At 42.4% G+C, this 27,934-nt stretch overlaps 1 protein-coding gene across 4 annotated transcripts in view; it reads left to right on the top strand.

Annotated features, from left to right (window-relative positions):
* The first annotated feature begins 15,994 nt into the window (after nt 1-15,994).
* Nucleotides 15,995-27,934, top strand: part of PIK3CB (phosphatidylinositol-4,5-bisphosphate 3-kinase catalytic subunit beta) — a 184,630-nt gene continuing 172,690 nt past the window's right edge. The window contains exon 1 of one of the 4 annotated variants that reach the window (XM_045791872.2): nt 15,995-16,181. The gene's annotated coding sequence lies outside the window, so the exon portion shown is untranslated. Of the gene's footprint in view, nt 16,182-16,274; nt 16,402-27,934 lie in introns of those variants that run through there. The other 3 variants (XM_087870221.1, XM_045791870.2, XM_045791871.2) reach the window with 3 other exon arrangements.

Raw genomic sequence — 27,934 nt, 5'->3', positions numbered from 1 at the left:
ATCTTGCTTCCTCCTGGTGCAGGGAGAGTACCATTCACAGGGGAGTTTTAAGACCTGTTTAAAGGAAGAAGGTGGGGTAATGGAGGTCAGAGTGACCCTCCTGCTTCTGTGGCTTTTAACAATTCCTTCAGCTAGGGCACCTGGCCGGCTCAGTCCATAGAGCCTGTGACTCTTGATCTCCGGGTTATAGGTTTGAGCCCTACTCTGGGTGTAGAGATTACTTAAAAATAAAATCTTAAAAAAAAAAAAATTCCTTCAGCTTAAAATATTTAGTAAGTCAAGGTGGCCCGCATGTCCTGGCCCCCATCAGCATCTTGTTACCATTTACTCAGGTGAACGGATGATTCTGACATTACAAAATAAACTCAAGAGATTATAGACAGGAAGAAAAGAAAAGTAATTTTGTTCAGAGAAATGAATGCTGAGAGAACTTACATAAAATCTCCATCCTGGAACTATTTTCTCAATGATTACTCTCCGTCTTTGGGAGGGACAGACGCCTCTTTGAAAACCTGATAAATTATGTAGAATCTTATCCCCAGGAGAATGCACATCAACATAGAAACCAAAGCTTAGGGGTTCGCTGCCTCCTTGAATCCCGGAGGCACATGAGCGCCTGGTGAAGTGATGTAAAGAATCCAGAGCAGCGATCAGGCCTTTCGTTCTTTGTAAATCCCATCGAGAGTTCAGAGTGGTTGGGAGAAAGCATTCATTTGTTCATTCATTCAACAAGTAACTCTTTGAGAAACTTCCAAGTGTCAGGCCCCACGCTGGGCCACATTGTGAGGCAGAAAGAGGTGAATCGGACACAGTGCCTGCTCCCGGGACGCTCACGTCTGGCGGGGGGAGACCCACAGAGAACAGACAATGAGTGTACAGTGATGGAGGAGGGACGGTGGGAGCCCCGAGGGGAGGGGCAGAACTATTTCCCACAGCCCCCCCTAACCACAGCAGTCAGTTCCTATACCTCTGACTACAAAGCAAAGTGGTTTTAAAAGCCCAAGTATTCCCCCAGGGGCTGGCAGAGCAGCCCGGGTGGGAGCTCTCACCCCGCCCCTACCCCCACCCCGGCCTCATCCAGCTTTCACACCTCCACTGGGATGGGGCTGGCTTCCGTGTCTCTTCCCGTAGGCTCCCAGGGTGCTGCTGTATCCTCCCCCGCACCCGTCCCAACACACACATACCTCCCCATTAGGGGCTGCTCCCTACTCCCCTGGCCGGCTTTTACATAAGTAACCAATACCCCTCGCACCTCCTCCTTTCTTTGCTTAAACCCTTATTCATTTTACTAGTTGAGCTGCCTGGAAACAAGGAGTAACGAAAATAGCTTACAGATTTTCGAGAAACCTGGGGAGTCCTGGTATGAGCTGGTCTTTATTCACAGGCCCTAAGGCTGGGCTGGACTGGGCTGGGCTGGACCTGGGCCTGGCCATGCTTCCTCTCACCTCTTCTCTGAATTCTCCCATCCTTGGAGGCCTCAGGGAGAAGTCTCCTGCTCCAGGTTAGGGTGTCCGCAATCCTGAGGGTCTGGGTTGGATCTGCTTATCCTAGCTGCTTCCCTATCACCCTCTGGCCAGCGGCCCCTGTGAAGCACTCCTTTGCAGGCTCTGGCTGGCCCTCTTCCCTTCCTGGGTTCAGCTCCTGATTCCCAAGGGAGAACGTCCCTCTCCTCTTAGGTCTTTGAAAAGTAATCCCCAGGGCTCTGGGCCCTCTTGTCCTGACTAGCTTTCATCATTCCCAGAGGTTTCTCTGGCTTGGATACATTGTCCTACTGTAATGTGCCTTTGCTTTGTACACCAGTCTATTCCAGTTTAGAAAATGAATGAGTTTATGATTTGTAAGATAATGCAAAACCTTTCATAAATTTGTTAAGGAAAGATAAATAATACAAGATGTGTGTGTCAAACATAGAAAGGGTGGAAGGACCAAATGATACCTGATATTTTTTTTTTATTTTTATTTATTTATTTGAGAGACAGAGAGAGATAGAGAGAATGAGTGGGAGAGGGAGAAGCAGACTCCCCCAGGACCCTGGGTTCATGACCTGAGCTGAAGGCAGACGCTTAACTGACTGAGCCACCCAGGCACCCCAAATACCTAACATTTTTGAGGTACTAAGAGAATATGAGACACTGGAACTCTAAGTATTCATGATATCCTAAAGATACATGAGACACTAAATATTCACACATGAAGTCATCTTTTTAAAGATCTATTTATTTATTTTAGAGAGAGAGGGGTAGGGAGGGGCAGAGGGAGAGGGAGGAGAGAAGCAGACGCCCTGCTGAGGAAGGAGCCCGGAAGGAAGCGGGGCTCTATCTCATGACCCTGAGATCGTGACCTGAGCCAAAACCAGGAGTCGGACGCTTAACCCACGGAGACACCCATGTGGCCCTCATGCATGGAGGCTTAATGCAGAAGATGACAACCAGTCTGGCCCCATCCTCTGACCAAAATATGCAGGTAAAACCCGTAGTTGTTCACCTGGCTAACTGATAAGCTACATCCGTGGCCAGGTGTACTGGCCTGTGCATTTCTTTGGTGTCAGCGTGTGTCACTGATCCAGGGAAACTTCTATCTGTGGGTGGCACGCCTTTGCTCGAACCTCCCCTCTGGTCCTTGTAACTGCACCATTAGTGGGGAAGGCTGATGTAGCCAAGAGACAGATCACGCAAACATTATGTGCCCCCAGGCTTCAGGTACCGTCATGCTTCCACCCCATTCCGTCTTATCTTAAATGTGTCAACCTATCCCACCTTTCCCCTTGCTTCTCCTTCTTTGTGTTTTTCCTTGATTTAATAATATTTTGAGCGTTTAACCTGGTCTGAGACCCTTTCTGTTCCATGCCCTCTGAGACAGTTGGCCTGATAGTGCTCTTGGAAGCTACCATTCCATCACTATATAACACCTCCTCTCATACCCCGTGTTTCTCCAAATCCTATTTTGCAGGCTATGATAATGGAGCTCAGCATGGGCTCCCATCTTGCATATATTTGTCCCCATCTTTTTTCCTTCCCCTCACCCACTGCCCTCTCAATAGCAGTCCTTCCCCTAATCCCCACAATGGCCTGGGTGTGGGGGGCTAGGGGCTAGGTTACCACAGTGAGCACAAGTCCTGTCTTACAAAGGCAAGGCTCAGGCCTCCCATGTCTAGAAGGAAGACAAGGCCCATTCTCTCAACTGCAGGTGAGATCTTTGCTACTCCTGTTGTTGTTTGTCTTTCCTGAACGTTAGGAGCTCCTCTGCTGTAAACTCCTTGAAGGCAGAGACTGTTCCTCATCTTCCCTGTCCCGGCTCTTACCACAAGGTCTAAGACATACACCTGCTCTGTGACTGCTGAACTCAATGAATATTAATTTATCCATTTTATTCATTCATTTTGACAGTTCAGTCCCTTACATCTGTCTAGTCCCTGACCCAATCCTAGCAGCTCCGCCAAAATTATTCTGAAGTCTGCTTCTCTTCATCTCTTTCGCCACCATGACACTCGGGTCTAAACTACTTTACCTAGGTATTTTTCTAGCTAGGAATATATCAGAGCTTCCCTGCTTTCTCTATAAACTCCCCTAAACTTTCTCCACACAGCTGATACGGTGATCTTAGATAGAGAGATGAAAGAAAGGAAGAGGGAAAGAAGAAGGTAAGGAAGGAAAGAAATCAGCCAGCTTCATAACTCTGGAACCCTTGAGACCTGACATATTCTGGGCAAATTTCCCAATCACGGGAAAAGTGTGTCTGTGATCCCACAAATATATTTGTTCTTTTTTTTTTTTCTTCCCCTTAAGTAAGCTGTATGCCCAATGTGGGGCTTGAACTCAAGTGACTCCTGAGATCATGACTTGCATGCTCTACCCACCGAGCCAGCCAGGCACCCCCCTTTCTATTCTTTAAAAAAAAAAAAAGAAAGAAAGAAATTAGGGGCATTAGGCTGGCTTGTGGATGGAGCATGAGACTCTTGATCTTGGGGCTGTGAGTTTGAGCCCCACGATGGGTGCAGAGATTACTTAAATAAATAAAACTTAAATAACAAAGTGAAGAGCTTTCAAAAAAATAAAAAATCTTAAAATAAATAAATAAAAGAAACTAATTGGCTTTCTACCCTTCCTTTCACAGTTATAGTTAGCTACAAATAACAGAGATCCATCCACCTTAGACCAGCAGTAGGGAAAAGTGGCGTTTAGCTCAAATAGTTGTGAGGTGTTGCTGACCTGCCGGCTCTAGGCCTCTCTTAGACTGACAGTTTCAAATGGTGATCTTTCTTCTCTTGCTTCTGCTCTTAGCTATCTTTTTCTGCGTATTTCAGTTTCGTTTTCTAACCTGTTCTCTTTATATAATGGAAGAGAGCTCTAGCTTCATTTGATCTTATATTTATAGTCCCAGAGAAAAAGAGCCCCTTTCTATGTACTGATTATAATGATGACTTTAGTTGGTTCACTGGAAGTCACCTGTTGCTCCCTGAACCAATCATATTCATCACTGTGGCCAGGCCCCCCACTCATGCCAGGGGGTAGGGCAGAGCTCTCATAAGGAGTCTTGCCAGGCCCCTGTGGAATGGGCAGATTGGGGCTTCCAAAGGAAAAATGGGGACAGAAACAATAGAGTTCCAGGCGCTTTTTGTAGAGTAGAGGTGGGAAGAGATTTTTACACGTGCTGAACTCCTTGTCTCTGTTTATTGATGGTGGGTTGGTGGGTGCTTTTCCCCTTCCTCAATAGGCTGTAAGCTCTGCCAGGGCAAGGATCTCTACAGTTTTAGCTCTCAGTATCGGTTATCTTGCACTCCTAGCACATAGTAGATATTCACTTCCTCATTTGTTCAGGACAAAAAGAAAAAAGGTGGTAGGTGCTAAAGACACAGGCAAAAAGATGCGTGTCCCTGCACTCAAGAAGCAGCGATTTATATGTATGCATTGGGCCAGTGTTTTTCAAATTGGACGACTCAATGGGTGGTGAAATTAACTTGGTGGATTGCAGCTACAATTTTTAAAATGCAAAATAGAATAGAAAACAGAAATGGACCAACCAACGTCAGAGTACATCACACATAATGGGGGTATTGTTCCATCACATTTTTATTTCAGTACAAATATTATAAAGACAGAGACAGACAATATACTCAGTTGCAGTGTGAAAAGCATTTCTTACTGGGAGTTGGTTAAAAGTTTCAAAAAGCCTGCCTTTAGGCTGCCTGGACTGAAGTGCGATAAGATAGTATCCTTCCAGTTCAGAGCAACCCAGAGCTCCAGAGACTGAGTCCTGTCATCCCTGGGAAGTAACACCTGGGAAGCTCGTTCACAGACCCCGGGTGGAAGCGGAGACACAATTTCAGGATGCTGTTGCAGGGTGAACTCTGGATTTCTGTGCTTTGGTTGGCTTGAGTTACATCCTCAAGGCCATTTTATCATATGTACATTCAGGTGTGTTTTCTCTCTCTGTCTTTTTCCCCCAAATAACAGATGACTTAACAGTTTTCAAAGTTGAATACAAAATTAGTTTCGTTTTTTTTTCTGTTGTGTATGGTTGGATCATAAATTGTATATTCCTAGAAAAAAAAATACTGAATTAACTAAATTATTGCTGGAAGAATAGAACTCAGGGAGGCTGGAGGACAGCAGTTAGTATGGTGTGGAAGGACCAGGGGCTATTGCCCTGAACAGAATCTCTACTTCAGCATTTGCTGGCTCTGGGGATTCAGAAGAAGGGACCTAGTCCACGTTTGCTGAAAACTGACTCATCAAGGCCGTGTGTCAACTGTGGAAGGTATAAAAATAAACACTGTATCTCTATTTTTAGAAAACCGCAGGCCCCCCTTCCATTTTGTACAACTCCTCAGAGTTCCCCTCCACCTACTTGATGCAATGCTGCCCAATGCATGACTTGTTTAAAAAAGCCAATTAGATCTTTAAAATGGACTCAGTTGGGGTTTTGTTACTTACCAATACCCTGTCCCCAAAGAGTTTACCATCTGGTAAAGTTATAAGTGCATAAATAAATAGCCAAAATATAATCCCTAGAGGTTAATGCACTTTATCAGTAATAAACTCATTTATGTTTTTCAATCAGTCATTTGATACTTCCAAAAATATGCTTTGAGGATATCTAGGTGGCCAGCTCTGCCGGGGGTGCAAAGACAAATCAGACATTGTCCTTACCATGAGGGAATTCAATCCAATAGAGTTTTCAGTCTCAAGATACACACAATATTTCATAGAAGTTAGGCTCATTTGTTAAGGAGCCAGGCATATCTGGGTTCCATTTTAAGTACATCACTTCCCAGCTATTGTTAAACCTTTCTGAGCCTTGCTTATATGCATCTGAAATAATATTATATGCCTCTGGAAAGTGCATTTGTCATAGACCCACTTCCTTGGCTGTTAGGAAAATTAAATGAACAAATTCAGATACTTAACCCGGTGCTAGTGCATAGTAGAGAGGCACTTGATAAATGTTTTCTATTCAACTTTATTATTTTTTTTTATCAATTCAACTTTATAAAATAAAACACTCTTCAGTGTTTAAGACTTCATAGAGAAAATCAGATGCAGTTTTGAAAAACTAGGTATTGAAATTCATGACTCAGTGAATAAATACCTATAAATGCAGATGTGATGTAGATAATAGCTGTGGATATGAGGAATTCTTTATGTTTAAATTCTGTATTTTAGATTTTTTTCCCTTTACGTTATGCGATTCCTCTATGGAGTTTCTCAAACTTGGGTCTATATCAATAGGATAGGCTAGGTTTTGGGGTGCCAGGGTGGCTCAGTTGGTGAAGCATCTGCTTTCTGCTCAGGTCATGATCCCAGGGTTCTGGGATTGAGCCCCACATTGGGCTCCTTACTCAGTAGGGAACCTGCTTCTCCCTCTCCCTCTACCTGCTGCTCCCCCCACCCCGCCCTGCTTGTGCTCATTCTCTCTCTGTGTCAAATAAATAAATAAAATCTTTGAAGAAGAAAAAAGGATAGGCTGGGTTTGCTGCAATTACAAACAGCTCCTAAACCTCAGTGGTTTAACATGGCAAAGGTTTTGTTCTAGATCTTGCATGGTCTGCGTCAGCTCCTCTTGGCTCTCCAGGACAGCTGTCCTTCTTGTGTTGGCTCAGAGATCCTGCTCCTTTCCTGTGGTGCCTTCATATTAGCTAGGAGGAAAGAGAGAAAAACCTATTCTATCTCTTAAATGCTTCCACAGAGAGGCTAAGAGGTAACAGATGCCACTTCCGCTCACGTTTCACTGGCTAAAGCAAGTCTCAGGGCTCTGCTCAACTTCAGGAGTTTCACCTAACTTCAAAGGAGCAGGGAAATACAATCCTCTCAAGTGTTCTGGAGGGGAAGGGAACTGGAAATATTGTCGAGTGATGGTAATGTCTACCTAGGGCATCCCATGTTTTCTGGTCTTTTTTGGTTTTTAAATGGCCATGTTTCCTCCTGCCACAGGACCCTTGCCTTGGCTCTTTTCTATGTGGCACTTTTTGCTCCCACTCTTTGCCTGGTCTAATCTTCCTTTAGATTGAGGCAAGTTTTCCCTTCCTTAGGGAAACTTTTGCTTTCCCCTCCCATTATTATTTACTTTCATAGCACCAGGCACCCCCACCTTATGGCACTTAATTGTAATTTGCAGTTAATCATGTGATGACTTCATTAACGACTGTTTCTTCCTCTACAACATCTGCTGTAGGAATCATGTTGTTTTGTTCAGGCCCCTATCTCCACCACTTATCCCAGTGCCTGGGACAGTTGCTGAGTGAATGAAGACGTGAATATTCTCAAGGGCCTGGGAAACATTTTTTTACTCTCCAAAATGTATGTGTGTATTATTGGATTTGAAAAACACAGCCTTGTATGAAATTCTCTTGGCAGCTGTTAAGGAGATACTTGACAATACTTACTGATTTCATCCTGAAAGCTGAGTCTGGATGCAACATCTCTAAACCCTCTGAGTGTGTAAGTCTTGATCTCACAAGAGAAACAATATTTATCTGCCCTTTGACCAGTCTGGGGGATTGAGGACTAGGGAAGTCATCTCACATTTCCCTCTGGTCCCCACCCTTTCAAATTGAGCAATCCAGGTTTTTGTTTTCAAGACCCATCCTACACCGGCAAGTTTCCCCATTCATTTGCATAGGTATTTCAAGACTGCTCTAGACCTGTGAGCCCAGCCTGACTTCAGTATCAAAAGTTGGTGTAAGGGGTACCTGGGTGGCTCAGTCAGTTAAGCATCTACCTTCTGGTTAGGTCATGATCCCGGGGTCCTCTGCTTCTCCCTCTACCCCCCCCCCCCGCTTGCGTGCTCGTGCACGCTCTCTTTTGCTCACTCTCTTTCAAATAAATACAATCTTTAAAAAAAAAAGTTGGTGTAAAAAGGAGTTAAAGTAAACCAACTCTTCACTTTGGTGCTTCCTTAAGGCAAAATAATGTGATGGAGCCCACTTTTTAGCTTAAGTAATTCCCTTTGAAGTTAAGGCTTTGTTTTGCAAATATACGGCCTTTGAGCTGCCTGAGGAGTTGAAAATAAGCTGCCCAATAAAAATTCAGTAGTGGATGAATCAGGGTGAAACTACAAATAGGCCATTGGCATTGGAGTTTGAGACATTTCTGCCTCTGACGCCTTCCTAATGGGCTAGAAAATTCTTGATTCAATGTGTTCAAGGTAACAGATTATTTTTTAATGTTAATGTTAATTACATTATCTTCCTTACATATAAAAACAGGTTAAATTGGAGTCCTGGGTAGCTTATCCAAAGCAACAAACAGGGCAGCGCCTTTGTTGATAAATAGTTTTCATTCCAGAAGAAAGAGTCACACCCAAACCCCCTGGGAACTAGGGCTACAATCTTTGATCTAGCTGACTCTGCATACCAGCCCTAACTGGTTTTAAAAATGCCTGATTTATTGTTTTTCAGCATTCAATTTACATTTCTTCAGTGCTTGACATCATTCAAGAGTTGCAAGTTAATAGGATTGGAGACCGATTGCATTTAAAACACAGTGTTATCAGCCTTCTCAGTTTGCAAGGCTAGTCCCTGAACCTACTTCCTGTCCTTCTAGTGCCCTCATTGCCACACCAACTCCCTCACTAGGCTCCACCCCTTCCTCTCTTGCTTTTTGCCTCTTCTTCAGTGATAGGCATTATCTCTACCTAAATTATACTCTTCTTACATATTTTCTTTATATATATGTATTAAATATATATTGATTGTATGTGTAAACTCTATAAATTATATATAATAAGTGATATGATATGTGAACATGATAAAAATTTCAAATAGCATAAAAGAGAATAACCATAAAAACTAATTCTTCCTTCCACCCTTGTTTCCCAGCCTCTAGTTATCTTCCTTCCAGGCAACCACTGTTAGTTTCTTTTCTTTTCTTTTTTTTTTTTAAGATTGATTGATTGATTTATAGGGGTGGGCGAAGAAAGAGAGAGCACAAGCAGGGGAAGCGGCAGGCAGGGCAGGCAGAGGGAGAAGCAGGCTCCCCACTGAGCAAGAAGTCTGATGCAGGACTTGATCCCAGGACCCTGGGATCACGACCTGAGCCAAAACCAAGAGTCCGATGCTTAACCAACTGAGTAACCCAGGCACCTCTTATGCTGGTCTTTGAAGGCAGATGAGGAAAAGAAAGAGAGGCAGCATGCACATAGTTGTGAGCAGACAGGATGTTTGAGGCTTTGTTGGTTCTCTGTTATGTGAGCTCAGCATCCAGGCCTCCTTCAGAATTTAGGAATGATAACTAACTTGCTCTATGGCTTTGTGCAATTATTTTTACCTTTAAGGGTTTTGATTTCTCTCTGGATAAGATGAGTGGGCCATATAATGTGATTTCTAAGTCTCCAGGCTCCAAGCTCTAAAATTCTAAGAGAATAGGGGCGCCTGGGTGGCACAATCACTAAGCGTCTGCCTTCGGCTCAGGGCGTGATCCCGGCATTGTGGGATCGAGCTCCACATCAGGCTCCTCCGCTATGAGCCTGCTTCTTCCTCTCCCACTCCCCCTGCTTGTGTTCCCTCTCTCACTGGCTGTCTCTATCTCTGTCGAATAAATAAATAAAATCTTTAAAAAAAAATAAAATAAAATTCTAAGAGAATAAACTTTCAAATACTCTGCTGGTGGCAGTGTTAAAAGTATACCCTTTAAGGGGCACTTGGCTGGCTCAGTCGGTTAAGCATCTGCCTTCGGCTCAGGTCATGATCCCGGAGTCCTGGGATAGAGCCCCACATCAGGTTCCCTGCTCAGCGGGGAGTCAGCTTCTCCCTCTGCCCTTCACCCTGCTTGTGCTCTCTCTCTCTCGCTCTCGCTCTCATTCTCTCTCAGATGAATAAATAAAATCTTAAAAAAAAAAGACTATATCCCTTAAGATGGTAATTGGTCAATATCCTCCAAAATTACAAATATCTATACCTATTGATCCAGTAATTCTACTTCTAGCAATTTCTTTTATAGTTACATTTGGATATGCACAAAGTGATATAAATTCAAGATTGTTCATTGTAGCATTGTTTGTATAGCAAAAGACTGGAAACAGTCTAAATATCCATTAATAAGTGACCAGATAAATAAATTATAATATATCCTCACTACAGAACATTATGTAGCCACGAAAAAGAATGCAGATACAATGAAATACTATTTAGCAACAAGAATGAGCAAAGTATTGTGACATGCAGTAGTGTATAAATATCAAAACAAGATAGGGGAAATATAGAGTAAAAGAAGCTAAACACAGAAAGAGTACACCTCTGGCACCTGGCTGGCTTAGCTGGTGGAGCGTGCAACTCAAGGAGCACACTAGGGGCACTTGGGTGGCTAGGTCAGTTGGGCACATGACTCTTGGTTTTGGCTGGGGTCGTGATTTTGGAGTCATGGAATTGTGCCCTGCATTGGGCTCCATGCTTAGCAGAGTCTGCTTGAGAGATTCTCTCCCTCCCTCTGCCTTCTTCTCTGCTCCTCCCCCTATGCGTGCTCATGTTCTCTCTCTCTCTCAAATAAATAAATTAAATCTTAAAAAAGAGCACACCAAATTAATCTTTTCTAAAAAAAAGTTTTTATTTATTGGAGAGAGAGCGAGCGAGAGCAAGCGAGAGCAGGCATGAGCAGGGGCAGGGGCGAGGGAGAAGCAGGCTCCCCACTGAGAAGCCTGATGCAGGGCTCTATCCCAGGACTCTGGGATCATGACCTGAGCTGAAGGAAGACATTTAACTGACTGAGCCACCCCGGTGCCCCCAAATGAATCTATTTGAATAAAAGTTCAAAAACAATAATATCAACAAAAGTTCAAAACAGAAAAAAGAAATCTCCAGTGTTAGAAGCTGGGATACTGGTTGTCCTTGGGGATAGGGCTATGACAAGAAGGGGTTCAGAGAAGTGGATTTTGAGACGTTCCTTATGGGGCACCTGGCTGGCTCAGTTGGTAGAACATGTGACTTTTGATCTTGGGATTGTGAGTTTGAGCTGCACATTGTGTGTAGAGATACCTTAAAAAAAACAAAATAAAGGGGCTACTAGGGGGCTCAGTGGGTTAAGTATCTGACTGCAGCTCAGGTCATGCTCTCAGGGTCCTGGGATCAAACCCGGCATCAGGGAGTCTGCTTGTCCCTCTGCCCCTCCCCCTGCTCGTGTTCTCTCTAATAAACAAATAGAACCTTTTAAAAAATAAAAAATAAATAAAGATGTTCCTCATGTTCTCTTTATTGATTTGGGAACCAGTTACACAGGTGTGTTCAGTTTGTGAAAATTTAGGACACGTATAGTTTTTTGTGAGTATTCTAAACACCAACAAATGTTTAAAAGAACAGAAACTCTATATGCCCTGATATAAGACAATATATTATGTCAAAAAAACAAGCATGAGTCAAACACTTCCATTTATGTAAAAAAAAAGTAGGAAAATATATCTGTATTTGCTTATATATGCATACAATACCTCTGGAAGGGTGCTCAAGAAACTGACAACATCGTTGTTTTTTTTTTTTTTAAAGATTTTATTTATTTATTTGACAGAGATAGAAACAGCCAGTGAGAGAGTGAACACAAGCAGGGGGAGTGGGAGAGGAAGAAGCAGGCTCATAGCGGAGGAGCCTGATGTGGGGCTCAATCCCATAACGCCGGGATCACGCCCTGAGCCGAAGGCAGACGCTTAACTGCTGTGCCACCCAGGCGCCCCTGTTTTTTTTTTTTTTTAAAGATTTTTATTATTTTTTATTTTTTTAAAGATTTTATTTATTTATTTGACAGACAGAGACAGCAAGAGAGAGAGCACAAGCAGGGGGAGTGGGAGAGGGAGAAGCAGGCATCGGACGGAGCAGGGAGCCCGATATGGGGCTCAATCCCAGGACCCTGGGATCATGACCTGAGCCAAAGGCAGATGCTTAACTACTGAGCCACCCAGGCACCCCAACATCGGTTTTCTGAAGAGAGCTTTATAGCCGAGAGACTTATTGCCCATTCGGTTGTACATTTTGGATCTCAAATCATGTGAATATATTACTTATACAATGGGAAGAAAGCACTCAAATTCTAAAAAGAAAAATAAAAGAAATTCTGTGATCTTAGGAAATACTCAGAAGTACTTAGAAAGAAAGAAAATAGGGAAAAAACACCAAAAGATTATATATTGAAACTATAACACAGAAGTCAGTGATGGGAAAGTGGGGGACATGGGGAACATTTGAGTCTTCTAAAGTTGGACAGATAACACTTTCTCTTTACGTTCACAACTTTATTTTTTTTAAGTTTGTTTATCTTTTTTAGTAATCTCTATACCCAATATGAGGCTTGAATTCATGACCCCAAGATCAAGAGTCTTATGCTCTTCTGACTGAACCAGCCAGGCATCTTTACATTCACATCTTTAACTATGATTTAAGAACTAGTCACAAATTGTTTTTTCCTTTAAAACTGTTATTAGGGGTGCCTTGCTGGCTCGGTTGATAAAGTATGAGACTCTTGATCTTGGGGTCGTGAATTCATGCTCTATGTTGGCTATAGAGCTTATTTTAAAAAATAAAAGTGGGGCATTTGTGTGGCTTAGCCAGTTAAGCATCTGACTCTTGGTTTTGGTTCAGGTCATAATGTCAACGTTGTGAGATCAAACCCTGCATAGGGCTATGCACTTAGTGGGGAGTTTGCTTGAGATTCTCTCTCTCCCTCTGCTCCCCACACTGCATTCTCTCTCTATATATATATAATAGATAAATAAATCTTTTTTTTTTTAAGATTTTATTTGTTTATTTGAGAGAGAGAGCTTGGGCAGGGGGAGGGACAGGGACAGAGGCAGAGGGAGAGGGACAATCCCGGGGGCTCAATCCCAGGACCCCGAGACCATGACCTGAGCTGAAGTCAGATGCTTAACCAACTGGAGTGACCCAGGTCTCCCATTAAATAAATCTTTAGAAAATAAATAAGACAAAACTATTTATTTGATTAAAAGAATAAGTTGATACATATACTGGTTATAATAAGTAAGATAATTAAAAGATCTATGTATATTAAAAAGAGATCGGGATGTCTGGGTGGCTTAGTCAGTTAACTATCTGCCTTCAGCTTGGATTCTGGGGTTCTGGGATTGAGTCCTGCATCAGGCTCCTCGCTCAGCAGGAAGCCTGCTTCTCCCCCTGCCTGCTGTTTCTCCTGCTCCTGCTCTCTCTCTCTCTGACAAATAAATAGATAAAATCTAAAAAAAAAAAAAAAAAAAAAGTTTAACTCCTTCCCACCTAAGTCTTCCTCTTTCAGCCCTCTGAGGTAGCCAATATGATCAGCCTAATATAAATCCTTCCACCCCTTTCTTTATGCTCATATAAACATATATATAAATGGTCAGCAATATACTAAAAGGGTCATAACACTCTTTATCACTCTACAATTTGCATTTCCACTGTAGCAATATATCTGAACATCCCTCTGGGTCAATATAAATAGGTCTAACTCATCTTCATCATCACATAATACTCCATGGTATGGAGGTAGTACAACTGATTCCTGGATTCCATTACCTGTGGACAATCAGGTGGTTCCCAGCTTTTTGTGTTTGTTAAAACCACAAACAATAAAAGTATCTGTCCTAGTTTCCTGTGGCTACTTAACACATTACCACAAATGACAGAAATCTCTTTTCTGAGTTGCTGAGTCTAGAAAGCTGAAATCAAGGAGTTGTCAGGGTCGTTTCCTTCTAGATGCTCTGAGGGAGACTCTGTTCTATGCCCCTCTTCTAGTTTCTAGTAGCTGCCAGTGATCCTTGGCAGTCTGGCTTGTAGATGCATCACTCTCTTCTCTGCCTCATTCTTCACATCACATTTGTCTCTGTGTCGCAAATCTCCCTCTGCCTTTCTCTTACAAGGACATCTGTCACTGGATTTAGGGCCCATCCTAAGTCTAAGATGATCTCATTTCAAGATCCTTAACTTAATTACATATGCAAAGATCCATTTTCTAAATAAGACGATATTCACAGGTTTTGGGTGGACATATCTGTAGGAGGGCCAACATTCAACCCACTACAGCATTCTTGTGTATATCCTTACAACTGGTATTTTCTTTAGCTTTTCCATAGGGCAGAGTTTGTGTAATTTTTTGGTCAATGAGTAGGTATGCGTATTTTGAATGTTAATAAACATTCCCAGATTACTCCTAGAAAGTTTGTGGCTATTTATACTCCTACCAGAGATGTACCAGGGCTCCTTTCCCTGTGTATCACTGATTGCTCTTTTTAATGTTTGCCAATGTTATGAGTGAAAAATGGATTATCGTTTTATTTTTCCATAACTATTAGTGAAATAAGCATCTTTTTAATAGACCACTTGGATTTTCTCTTCCATTAACTGCCTGCTTGTATACCTTGCCCATATTTTTATAACATGGATCCAGCTGGCTTTTAAAAAAATTTATTTATAGGGGCATCTGGCTGGCTCAGTTGGTAGAGCATGTTACTCTTAATCTCCAGGTTGTGAGTTCAAGCTCCACCTTGGGCAGTAGAGTTTACTTAAAAAAAAAAAAAAAGTCCATTTATAGAAACTCTTTTATGGTAGAGATACAATGTGCTTGCCATATGTTCTGTTGTTCTTTTTTAAAACTTGTCATTGTGATGTCATGCAAAACTTTCAAAATATTTATGTAGACAAATGTTTTTATTTTTTCATTAATGATTCTTGGCTTCCTGTCTTGCTTAAAATTTCCCCCTCACGAAAGTCATATTACTATTCTTTAAAAATTTTCCTCTAAGTTTTTTTCGATTACTCAGCTCTTTCCCTGAGCCTATTATAATAGCAGTGAGTTACAGTAATTCTACAATATAGCAGCTTTACAATAAGTTAAGAATTCAGCAAGTGAGATTCAAGTGTGCCACTAAGGAAGAGGGCCATAAAATTTCCTGGTTGAGGTCAAAAGATAACAGGAGATAAGGTGTACAAAAAGGGTTGAGTAAACTATAAGGCACTGCACACAAACGTTAGCTATTATTATCGCAAAAGTGAACACACAGAAAACTAACCTTGGGCTTGGAGGGCTGGACTTTTGCTTTTATGACCATTACCATTGCAGAAATTGATGGACCGGCTGTGAAGCAGAGTGACAGAGGAGAAGGGGGGAAAAGCAAAAGGCTGTGCCCAATGAGTCTGTTTCAAGTTCCAGAAACGGAGAGAAGGCCAACAAGAAAACCTAGGAACAGAGGGGTGTCTCGGGAGGGGGCTACGAAAGCAGGGGCAGGCTGCTGAAGGCGGCCTGTTGGAGAATCCCGATCCCACGGTCCTTGGGAAGCCACGAAGAGGAGCCGGACGCGCTTCAGGCAGCGCCGGGCCCGGTAGGCAGCCCGAGAAGACGAGGCGACGGTGCGGCCTCTTCCCTTGCCTGGCCCGGCCAGTCCCGCAGGTCTGGCGGGGGCCGCTGTGGCCCCGGGGATTGGTCGGAGTGGCGCACGGGGCGGGGCGAAGGCTGCCGGGAGGCCGCCCAGGGAGGTGCGCGCGCGCGCGGGCACGGCGGCGGCGCGCGCGTGCTCCGTCGGTCGGTGCGGCGGCGGCGGCTGTGGTGGAGCGGGCCATGGCTGTGGGTGGCGGGCCGGTGTAACGCCGCGCGGGGCAGGCGGGAGGTGACCGTGAGAGGCGGGGATGGGGGCGCCGCAGCTGGATGGTCGCGGTGGCCTGGGCTGCTGACCGCGTACCCGGAGCCAGGAGGCGGCGGCGGCGGAGCACCGGGCAGGTGAGAGCGGGACCCGGATGCGGCGCAGCTGAGTGGCGGCGCGGTCGCGGCGGCGGGTGAGCTGCCCCCGCGCGGGCGGGCGGCGCGCTCTTGCCCGCCACAGCCTGCGGCGCCGCCGAGTTGTGTACCCGCTGCGCGCTTCCTGCCGGCGCGGAGGACACCCGTCCGCCGGCCTGCGGGGGCGCCTCGCTCTACTGCGGCCCTCCCCGGGCTCTCTTAGGTGAGAGGCGCTTCCCGGCCTCTCTGCGGCCGGGACACGACCGGGGGCCCCGGGCCGCTGGCGCCTTTGGTGGCGTTCCTGAGGGGCCCTCTGTGGAGAGGCGGCGCCTTCGCCCTCTGTCTCTCCTCAACCTGTGTGGACACCCCCAGGGCTCTCAGACCCTCAGGTGCCTTTTTGCGTAGAAGTGCATTTTAGGGGCGGAGATCCTGGACTGTTGGGGTGCGGGCGTGTTTTCAAATCCCAGCGCTTGTCTTGGGCCTTGGGCCCGAGTATCCTGATTTGTTAATGGGAATAATAATACGTACTTCACAGGGTTGTTTTGAGGCTAGTACAGGATGATGTGCATGACCGATCAGCCAGCGCTCGGTAAGTGGTAGGCTATTAGGAGCAACCCTGGCGCAGCATCTTTTCTTGTTAGCTATTGCTGATTCCTGGCTGCGGGTGTACATTTGGGGGCACATTTATTTCCGAACTGCTCTGGTGTTGGTAGCAGTAACCCTCCACTGGAGTTGCTTAATATTGGATCCTGTTCTCTTATAGGGACCAAAATAGAATCCTGTATTTCTCATGCAAGAATCTTGTAGTCTCTTTTTTGCTAAGGCTTGCTTTGGGATACCTGTCTCAGGCGCTGAGTGGGAATTGTAGTAAATAAGACCAAACGAATTTTAGGATTCGCCTCGGATGAAAGATGGTGGGACACATACACTGGAAGTGCTTTGCTGTTTAAATAATCTTAAGTGACACTTAACTGTCACTTGTTACATAGTATAAACACACGAGGAATCTGGAAACAGACTCCTTTTTCTGCATTGCTACATCCGAAGGGAGTGACAAGTGCTTTTGTAAACATCATTGTGGGCAGTGTTAGTGTCTGGTGAAGTCATCATAATTAAGTTAGATGAGTACTTATTTTGAAGCCCTGAATGGATGTTTGGAAATATGATTCCTAATAAAATCATCTTTAACGAGTCAGAACTCTCAGCAGTTCATTAATCATTTGGGGATTTTTATGCAACGCTGTTAAGATTTTTATGGTAAAAGCAGAACTGTTTAAGTCATGATAATATAGCTTAGGAGAGAGTGGTCAGGATAAAGATCTTAGCTTCAGAAGGCAAGTGTGAAAACAAGTAAAAATCTTAAACTTTAAAAACTAAGTAGGGGCACCTGGGTGGCTCGGTTGAGCGTCCCACTCTTGATTTCCTCTCAGGTCATGGTCTCAAGCCTGGGGTCAGGCCCCCCTTTCGGGCTCTGCGCTCAGCACGGATTTTGCTGGTTCCTCTCCCTCTGCTGCTCCTCGTCTCTCTCTCTCTCTCTCTCTCTCTCTCTCTCTCAAATAACAGCTTAAAAAAAAAACCCACTGAAATTGTATTCACTAAAGCAAAAATGACTGCAAAAAACTCCTTGTTTTACACATCCCGATTCATTCTTTGATGAGGGTCTTCACCTTCTGGGTGTTTTTTAGAACATAGAAAATTGAGTTGGCTTTTAATTTATAGCCATTTTGTACTTCTCGCGTATGTTTCCTAGTTTCTTTAAGAGACTCATCCATAAAGGCTTTTTTGTTTTCTTTTTAAAATATATTATTTGTTTATTTATTTGAGAGAGAGAGAGAGAGACACCGATTGCTCACAGAAGCACAGGCAGGGGGAGTGGGAGCAGGAGAGGGAGAAGCTGGCTCTCCCGCTGAGTAGGGAGCCCAGTGCAGGGCTCCATCCCAGGACTAGTCAGGATCATGACCTGAGCCAAAGACAGAGGCTTAACCTACTGAGCCTCCCAGGCGCCCCTCATAAAGGCTTTTGATCCAACTTGTTTTTGAATGTGAACAAAATACATAGGAAAAAATTAAAATTAAGCCTTGTAAGTGACGTTGTTCCTAAATTGTGATCTTTCCTTGTCTAACTTCAGACTGCTAGCTGCTGTGAAAAGGCTAGGGGTCAGAAGTCAGATCTTGCTTCGTTCTAGGCCTGGACCTAGAGTGTCACTCAGTCTTTCTTGGGCCTCAGTGTTTTTATTTATAGAGTGTGAGTGGATGTGTGTCACAAGGTTTGGGAGGGTAGTGGTGGACTAGAGAATCACATCCTAATGCGTGGGGGTATAGCTCAGGGATAGAGCATTTGACTATAAAACATCCTGCTGCTTTAATGCTTCAAAGCCATTAGCTCTACTTTTTTTTTTTTTTTTTTTGAAGTAATCTCTATGCCCTATGTGGGGTTTGAACTCATGAAGCTGAGATCAAGAGCTGCATGCTCTAGGGGTGCCTGGGTGGCTCAGCCGGTTAAGCATCTCCCTTCAGTCATGATCGCGGGGTCCTGGGATCGAGCCTCGCATGGGGCTCTCTGCTCAGCGGCAGTCGGCTTCTCTCCTGCCTCTGTGATATGTCTCGCTCTCACTCTCTCTCAAATAAATAAATAAAATCTTTTAAAAAAGTTGCATGCTCTACCAACTAAGCTAGCCCAGTGCCCTCATTCCCTCTACTTTTTTTTTCTTTAAAAAAACAAAAAAAATTTTTGATTGTAGTTGACACACAGTGTTACATTAGTTTCAGGTGTACAACATAATGATTGAACAAGTTTATATATTATGCTATGCTCACTACAAGTGTAGCTAACATCTGTCGCCATTCAGTTCTATTACAGTATCATTGACTATGTTCCTTGTGTTCCCTCTGCTTTTTTCTACTTGCACTCTCTTTGGGTGATCTCATGTCCACTGTCAATGCTGTTGACTGTCACATTTTTATCTTCAGTCTTGAACTTCAGATTTCTTTTACTGCTTGTATGGTATCTTCACTCCTGTCTGTAGGCATCTTAAATTGAACATGTTCAGAGTGGAGCTCTTGATTTCTCTACCTCAACCCATTCCTTCGTCAGAAGTCTCCATTTCATAAGAGCACCCTTCTGTCCCTAGTCTCCACTCTCAAGTGAAAAATACGATGGTCATCCTTAATTCATCCCCTTGCCTCACTGCTCCCCCATCCCCACACACAGTCAGTTCTTCAGCAAACGCTGTCAATTTTACCTCCAAAATGCCTTTTTTTTTTTTTTTTTTTTGAGAGATTGATAGAGAACATTAGAGTGTGTGAGCCTGGGGAGGGACAGAGAGAGAGAGAGAGAATCCTAAGCAGGCTCCATGATCAGCGGGAGCTCCATGTGGGCTCTATCTCAGGACCTTGAGATCCTGACCTGAAATCAAGTGTTGGACCCTTAACTGACTGAGCCACCCAGACGCCCCCAAAATACATTTCAAGTATATATACTTCACTTTGTTTTTATTGCAACCACCCCAGTTCTTGTTGGACAGTAGCTTCCTAACTGGTGTCCTTGCCTCTGGTCTTGCTTTCCTATTTCAAACAGCTGTCAGAGTGATCTTTACTCACTTTCCTGCCTCAGTGGCTTTTCATTATATGAAGAAGTAAATCCACACTCTTTACATGTATTATCCACTGATTATCTTGCTTATTTTCTTATTTGTTTGTTTATAGTCTTTTTTCCTCCAGCATACTCTAAACTCTCTTGAGGGCGAGGTTCTTGTCTGTGTTCCCTGTGGTTTTTTTTTTTTTTTAACGTAGGCTCCACACCCAGCAGTGCTGAAACTCAGGAGCCTGATACCAAGACCTGAGCTGAGATCAGGAGTCTCAGTCCCTTAACCGACTGAGTCACCCAACCCCCCCCCCCCCCGCCCCGTATTCTTGGTTACCAGATCAGTGTCTGGAACATTTAACTAATGTTGAATGAATGAATGCGTGAATGAAATAAGTCACAATCTTCTGATTCCAAGTACAGTATGTACTGAACAAACTACCCTTTCTGGTCCCAGATTTGTGCAAATGAGGAAGTAATCAGAAGGCCTAGAGTTATTCTGTTAGGTATCCTTATTCTGTCAGTTTTGGTTTAGATGTGGTACCTCCTGAGAAGGCTAAGCATTTAGACATTAAGCTATTGATAGCAAATGTGAATTTTATTCATTGTGTCCTGGTTCATTAATAATTTTGTAAATAAAGAACCAAATAAGCTTAACAGGCTTGTTTCGTTCTTTTGAAACATTAAATTTTGGCCTTGACTGGAGGGGATTGGCTCTAGAGTGTGGTAGTTTCATCCAGTATTACATACCAAATCCTATAGAGTAGCAATTTGGAATTTTTACAGAGAACAGGTGTTTTTATTTCAATTACAGTATTTTAAAAAAAATCTGAAGCCCCGCTCCTGCATGTGTGTATGTTTGTATCCATCCTGTGAACCATTTGATTTGGAATTATTACATCTGGAGGATAGGTCCCTTATCATTTGATTTCTTTTTTTTTAAGATTTATTTATTTATTTGAGACAGAGAGGGAGAGAGCGTGAGCATGCCTGGGGGCTGGAAGAGAGACAGGGGGCGAGAGAGAGGGAGAATCCCGAGCAGACTCCCTGCTCTGTGTGGAGCCCCACACAGGGCTTGATCCCACGGCCCTGAGATCGTGACCTGAGCCAAAATCAAGAGTCGGACGCTTAACTGACTGAGCCACCCAGGCACCCCTCTTTTTTTTTTTTTAAGATTTTATTTTAAGTACTTTCTGTTGGGGCATAAACTCACAACCCTGAGATCAGAAGTCGCATGCTCCTCCAACCGAGCCAGCCAGGTGCCCCTCATTTGATTTCTGTTAACTGCTCATTTGAGAACTTTGTCACGTTGTAGAAGGAGGGAAATAAACTTAGCATTTTTACCCCCATCTGAGACCTGAGTCTGTAGCCCTAAACACTTGGAGGTATGTGAACAAAGAAGGGTATGGAAAAGTTAGAGGTGTCCAATTCCATTTTCAGAGTAGAAATACTGGAAAAAAAAATGTTCGAGGAGAAAATACTAGACTAGAAGAATGATACTGACTGAACATTTAGTAGAAGAGCAGAAGAAAAGGAATGTCATTGATTTTTAGGCTTGCGTGGGACAACTTCTCTTATCACTCCTCTTCTCACTTCCCTTCCCAAATTTTGTCACTTGGATTTTTTCCCTCCGCTGCCTCTCCATTCTGTGATTGGTATAGGCTGTTTTTCTAAGGAGTGCCTATGAGCCTTCAGTAGTCCAATGTCTGCTAGAATGCTTTGTGAGAGGAAACTGTCCTTTTCTTGAAGAGGCCTTTTTCCTTACTCCTAGTCAAGGTCTGTCTTCCTGGATTTTCTAGCCATTGGGTCCAGCTTTCCCTTTAGAGTGGCTCCAGACTGGTGTATTTCCTTTTTAAGTTGTTGTTCTACCATATATTCCATGGTAGCTTTTATGTTATCTCCAGATTAAATAGTTCTGAGTCACAAGCTTCTAGTTGAGAGAGGGAAAATGAAAGGGATTAGATGTGTGCTTGGGTGTGTATAGTGTGTTTGCTCCAGTTGCTCTGATAATGCAGATCGTGTATCTGATTTAGACCTTTCTTTTTCAATAGACTTATTTTTTTAGATGACTAAAGAGATTTTGATAAAAAGACATTTCTAAAAGGGGGTGACATTGAATTTAAAAAATTTTGTATACAGTAAAACTCAAAAGTTTTAAATTAGTTTTTAAAAAATTCCAGTACAGTTAATGTACAGTGTTATATTAGTTTTGGGTGTACAATATAAAGTATTCAACAATTCTATACATTGCTCTGTGTTCATCTTGGTAAGTTAGTTTACTCTTTTTTTTTTTTTTTTTAGTTCATTTACTCTTTAATCCCCTTCACCTATTTCACCCATCCCCAACCCCCTCCCCTCTGATAACCATCAGTTTGGTCTCCATAGTTAAAAATCTGTTTCTTGGTTTGTCAAAACTCAATTTCTTTCATGTATAGTCTTGAGTTTTAACACGTGCATAGATTTTTGTAATTACAACCACCACTAACAGTATACAGAACAATTCCAACACCCCAGAGAATTCCCTTGTGTTACCCCTTTGTGGTCCCCTCCTTCCCCATTTTTAACACTTGGGGTTATTTGTTTTTTGTTTTATTTATTTATTTATTTATTTATTTATTTATTTATTTAAAAAAAGATTTTATTTATTCATTTGTCAGAGAGAGAGGGTGCAGAAACAGGGAGAGCAGCAGGCAGAGGGAGAAGCAGGCTCTCTGCTGAGCAAGGAGCCAATGCGGGACTCCATCCCAGGACGCTGGGATCATGACCTGAGTCAAAGGCAGACTCTTAACCGACTGAGCCACCCAGGCGTCCTGGGGTTATTTGTGTTTTAAAGAGAAAATTTTTTATGGCTAGAATATGTTAGAACTGGAATGAGTGGATAACTGATCACCCTAATTGTTGGTTTTCTTCTGGAAATATAAATTGGTTAATTCCAGTCTTCAACATGCAATAAAGTAATTATCTTTGTAGGTAGAGGAATGTTTATAAAGGCTTTAAATTAAAAAAAAATTATTGTATAACTGCTGGAACCTGTAAAGGGAGACTAATCCCATAATGTCAGGTTATAATAGAGACCATCTAACAAAGAATTTGGGGGCTATGTCTGTGATAAAATCATAATGGGTGGCATCACATAGCCACTTCAGGGTTAGCTAAAGATTAATTTTGCCAAGGATTATGTTATAAACCCTCAGTTTTTCTCCCTAGTTTCTCTCTAGCATTGTCACTTTCTGCTAACCTATCTATTTTTTCCCAGCACTTAAAAGTTGTTTTAGCTATTCAACTCTCCTAGGGATTGAGGGGAGGATATGCTATCTGTATAACTGAGGTATATTGCTAATGTAGCTTTCAGTCATCTTACTACATTAGTTCCAGCCTAAAGCAGTTAATAATCTAAAAACTCCATCATTTCCGTACAAAATTCACAAATTCTTACTCTTGAGTCCTGGCTCCAGGATCTCTTTTCCCCCCACCTCTTTACCAAGAATGTATACCTCCTTATTTCCTGCATATTGAAAGCAGCTCACTTGAGGTTATTATCAGTTGACCCTTTAACTGGTGTTTTTACTGCTGAAAGAAAGAATGTTAATCTGGATAGTCCCTTATACTGTGGTATTGCTAGAGCCAGGTGTGCATCTCACAGTCCTCTAGTGCAAACTTGGGAAGAACTGCTGGACTTGTCCCTGACTCTAGGTTGTCCTCCCGAGGTGCTCTAGTCACTTGGGAGACCACCAGTCAAATGCTCATTTGCCTTCAAGGGAAATGGGATCCTGATTATCCGCGCCTTCAGGAGGAGGATTATGTGGATTAAAAGAAATCCATGAGTAATCCAGAAGCTTTATTTAAACTGCAGTTTAACCACATTCCTGACCATAGTTTTTCCTTGCATTTCTAATAATTTATAATATTTACTGATTTCATATCTATCTCCTTCTACCATTTAGAAGTATTGGCAGTTGAGAAGTAAGGAAAGCATAGAAGGGGTCAAAGGAGCTAGATAATGAACAGCCATTGCCCTACATAATTTGGTGTTGACTGGGTGGTTTAACCACAATGCTTACTAGACCCTGAAGACCTGAATTCCATGAATTCCTTACCTGCTGAGCCACTGGAAGAAATTTGAGGTGACTGTCAGCAAGAGGTCAAACTCCATTTTGAGATATTTGCACTTTCCTAGTTTAAATGATTGAGCTTTCATGATTTAAATAATAAGTATTTCAGATCACCAGAATTACAAGTTTAATGCAGTTTGAAGTTTTCCTTAATGTTTATTTAATAATTTAAGCTACCGACAATTTTCTTTTTTTTTTTAAGATTATTTATTTATTTGACAGAGAGACAGCCAGCGAGAGAGGGAACACAAGCAGGGGGAGTGGGAGAGGAAGAAGCAGGCTCCCAGGAGAGGAGCCTGACGTGGGGCTCGATCCCGGAATTCCGGGATCACGCCCTGAGCCGAAGGCAGATGCTTAGCGACTGCGCCACCCAGGCGCCCCTGTTGTGGAATAATTTTACCACATAAATGGGCAAAGTTAAAAAAACAAAAAAGATATGGTCATGGTATGTGTAGAATCCTACCATTACTAGTTTTTATTTATTTATTTATTTATTTATTTATTTATTTATTTATTATTTTTATTTTTAAAGGATTTTTTATTTATTTGACAGAGAGAGAGATTGCGTGCATGTTGGAGCGCACAAGCAGGGGGAGTGGCGGGCAGAGGGAGCGGGAGAAGCAGAAGCAGGCTCCTTGTGGTTATAAATGCAGTATTTCTGAAAGGATACCCAACAAACTGGTATATGTTGGTTGCCTCTGGGGAGAGGAACCTGGGTTACTGAGGACATGAATGGTAGTGATACTTTATTGTATGGCCTTGTGGTTTTAAATTTCTTTTGTGCTTTCCCCCCCTTTTGTACTTTTTAAAAAATTCTAGTTGACACACAGCCTTACATGTTTTTGAATTTTGTATAACATAACATATTCATCACAAAGGGTGAATACATATATTTATAAAGTAGAGAAATTCAACTAGTGTGAAGATTAAAAAGATAACCTTCTATAAGGCATTATAAAATTAAACAAAATGGACACTAATCATAATGTTTAGTTTAAGTATTGTTAAGACTCTAAAATATTGTATTTATTCTGTTTTCTACATTGGAATTATATAGTGTTACACCTGTACTGCAGTTACTGCATAGGTGGATAAATGGAGGCCAGTATTCACATGCATTTCATCATGGGTTGAAAACTACACCTCCACCACCTCCCCCCTACTGGAAGTTTTTACATTGTAGAAATAGCTCTGAGTTTAGCATCAAAAACAAAACAAAACAATGGGTTATCTTAGCTTTAACATTTACCAGTCACTATATGATTTTGAGCAAGGAATTGAACACTGGAAGTGAAGTAATATTAGTTGAGCACCTGCTTTAGGTACAACCCTGTGGTAGGCATATAAATAATGATAGCCAAAATTACAGACACACACAGTCTACATACTTTTCTGCACAGTGCTTCTTTGACAGTTTTATAAATTTGTAATTAAGGACCAATTTTGAAGAAGTGCTTGTAAAATTTGCAGGTGACACAACTGGGAATCATAGTTGAGATTACTTCTGTATGTTGAATAATGGGATCTAAGTTCTAAAAGTGTTCAAAAGGCCAGACTAAAACTATAAAATGAAATTTAACACTTATTTTTATTTTTTTAAAGATTTTATTTATTTATTTGACAGAGAGAGAGACACAGCCAGGGAGAGAGGAAACACAAGCAGGGGGAGTGGGAGAGAAAGAAGCAGGCTCTCAGCGGAGGAACCCGATGTAGGGCTTGATCCCAGACCGCCGGGATCATGCCCTGAGCCAAAGGCAGACACTTAACCACTGCACCACCCAGGCGCCCCTACCACTTACTTTTAAAAAAGATTCTTTTTTATTTGAGAGAGAGAGAGTGCACATGAGTGGGGGGAAGGGCAGAGGGAGAGGAAGAAATACACTCCCCACAGAGCAGGGAGCCAAATCTCAGGACCCTGAGATCATGACCCAAGCGAAAGGCAGATGCTTAACTGAGCCACCAAGGTGCCCCAACGGTCTTTTTTTTTTTTTCTTTATTTGATTTATTTTTAAGTACTCTCTACACCCAGTGTCGGACTTGAGCTCACAACCCCGAAGTCAAGAGTAACATGCTCTACCAACTGAGCCAGCCAGGTGCCTTAAAAGTTAACACTCCTAACTTTTTTTTTTTTTTTTTGAGAGAGAGGGGAGCGAGAGAGAAAGTGCGCACACATGTGTCCGCATTTTGAGTGGCGGGGGAGGGGCAGAGGGAGAGGAGGGGAGAGAATCTTAAGCAGGCTCTACACCCAGTGCAGAGCCCAGTGCAGGGCTTGATCTCATGATCCTGAGATCATGACCTGAGCTGAAACCAAGAGTCAGACAGATGCTCAACTGACTGTGCCACCCAGGTGCCCTCTCTGCCCATTTTTAAATTGGATTGTTTGTTTTTTGGTGTTGAGTTGTGGAAGGTCTTTATATGTTTTCTTTTTTAAAATTTTTACTAATTTTTTATTTTTTAAAGTAAGGTCTGTGCCCAATATGGGGCTTGAACTCATGACCTGAAATCAGGAATCACTGCTTCACGGACTGAGCCAGCCAGTGCCCAATGTTCTTTATATATATATTGGAGATTAACCCCTTATCAGATACATAATTTGCAGGTGTCTTTCCCACTCATTATGTTGCTTTTTTGTTTAGTTGATGGTTTCATTTGCTGCGCAAAAACTTTTTAGTTTGATGTAGGTCCTAGTTGTTTATTTTGCTTTTGTCTCCCTTGCCTGGGGAGACAGATCAGAAAAACACTTCCAATGTCGATGTCCAAGAGATTACTGCTTATGTTTAGTTTTATGGTTTCAGGTCTCACATTTACATCTTTAATCCATTTTGAATTTGTTTTTGTGTATGATGTAAGAAAGTGGGTTGGTTTCATTTTTTGTATAGCTATCCAGTTTTTGAACAGGCTGTCTTTCCCCTAGTGTATATTTTTGTGTTCTTTGTTGTACATTAATTGACCATATAGGTGTGGGTTTATTTGTGGGCTTTCTGGTCTATTCCATTGATCTATAGGTATGTTTTTGTGCCAGTACCATGTTGTTTTGATTACTATAGCTTTGTAGTATAGTTTGATGTCTGGGATTTTGATACCTCCAGCTTTATTCTTTCTCAAGATTGCCTTGGCTATTTGGGTTCTCTTGTGGTTCTCTGCAAATACTAGCGTTATTGTTCATGTTCTGCGAGAAATACTATTGGTATTTTGATGGGATCACATTGACTCTGTAGATTCCTGTGGGTAGTATGGGTAGTATGGACATTTTAACAATATTCTTCTGGTCTGTGAGCAGGTGTATCTTTCCATTTATTTGTGTCATCTGATTTCTTTTTCAGTGTCTTATAGTTTTGAGAGTATAGGTCTTTTCATCTCTTTGATTAAGTTTATTCCTATTTTATTCTTTTTCATGTACTTGTAAATGGGATTGTTTTCTTAATTTTCCTTTCTGCTATTTTTAAAAAGGTTTTATTTGTCAGAAAGTGCACAAGCAGGGGGAGCGGCAGGCAGAGGGAGAAGCAGTCTCCTCACTGAGAAAGGAGCCCGATGTGATGCAGGACCACGACCCTGATCTGAAGGCAGATGCTTAACCGACTGAGCCACCCACTGAGCCACCCACGTGTCCCTCCTTTCTGCTCTTTTGTTGCTCGTGTATAGAAATGCAACAGATTTTCATATCTTGATTTTGTATCTTGCAACTTTACTGAATTTATCAGTTTTAATAGTTTTTTTGGTGGAGTCTTTATGGTTTTCTATATGTCCTATCTTGTCATCTGCAAATAGTGACAGTTTTCCTTCTTCCTTAGCAGTTTGGATGCCTTTTATTTCTTTTTGTTGTCTGATTGCTGTGGCTAGAAGTTCCAGTACTATGTTGAATAAAAGTGGTGAGTTTTTCTCAATTTTGGGGGGAACAGCTTTGTTGATTTTATTTATATGCATATATATATATATATATATATATATATATATATATAGTTACATACCATACAATTCATCCATTGAAAATGAACAGTTCAGTGGTTTTTTGTATATTCCTATACCAATTTAAAAAGAAATCAATTTTAGAAAAATTTTTAT

The sequence above is a fragment of the Ursus americanus genome, chromosome 20, assembly GCF_024610735.1.
Source record: "Ursus americanus isolate L20-20 chromosome 20, mUrsAme1.1.p, whole genome shotgun sequence".
NCBI lineage: Eukaryota > Metazoa > Chordata > Mammalia > Carnivora > Ursidae > Ursus > Ursus americanus.
Note: the sequence above shows the minus strand (reverse complement) of the source record. Positions and strands in the feature narration are given on the sequence as shown.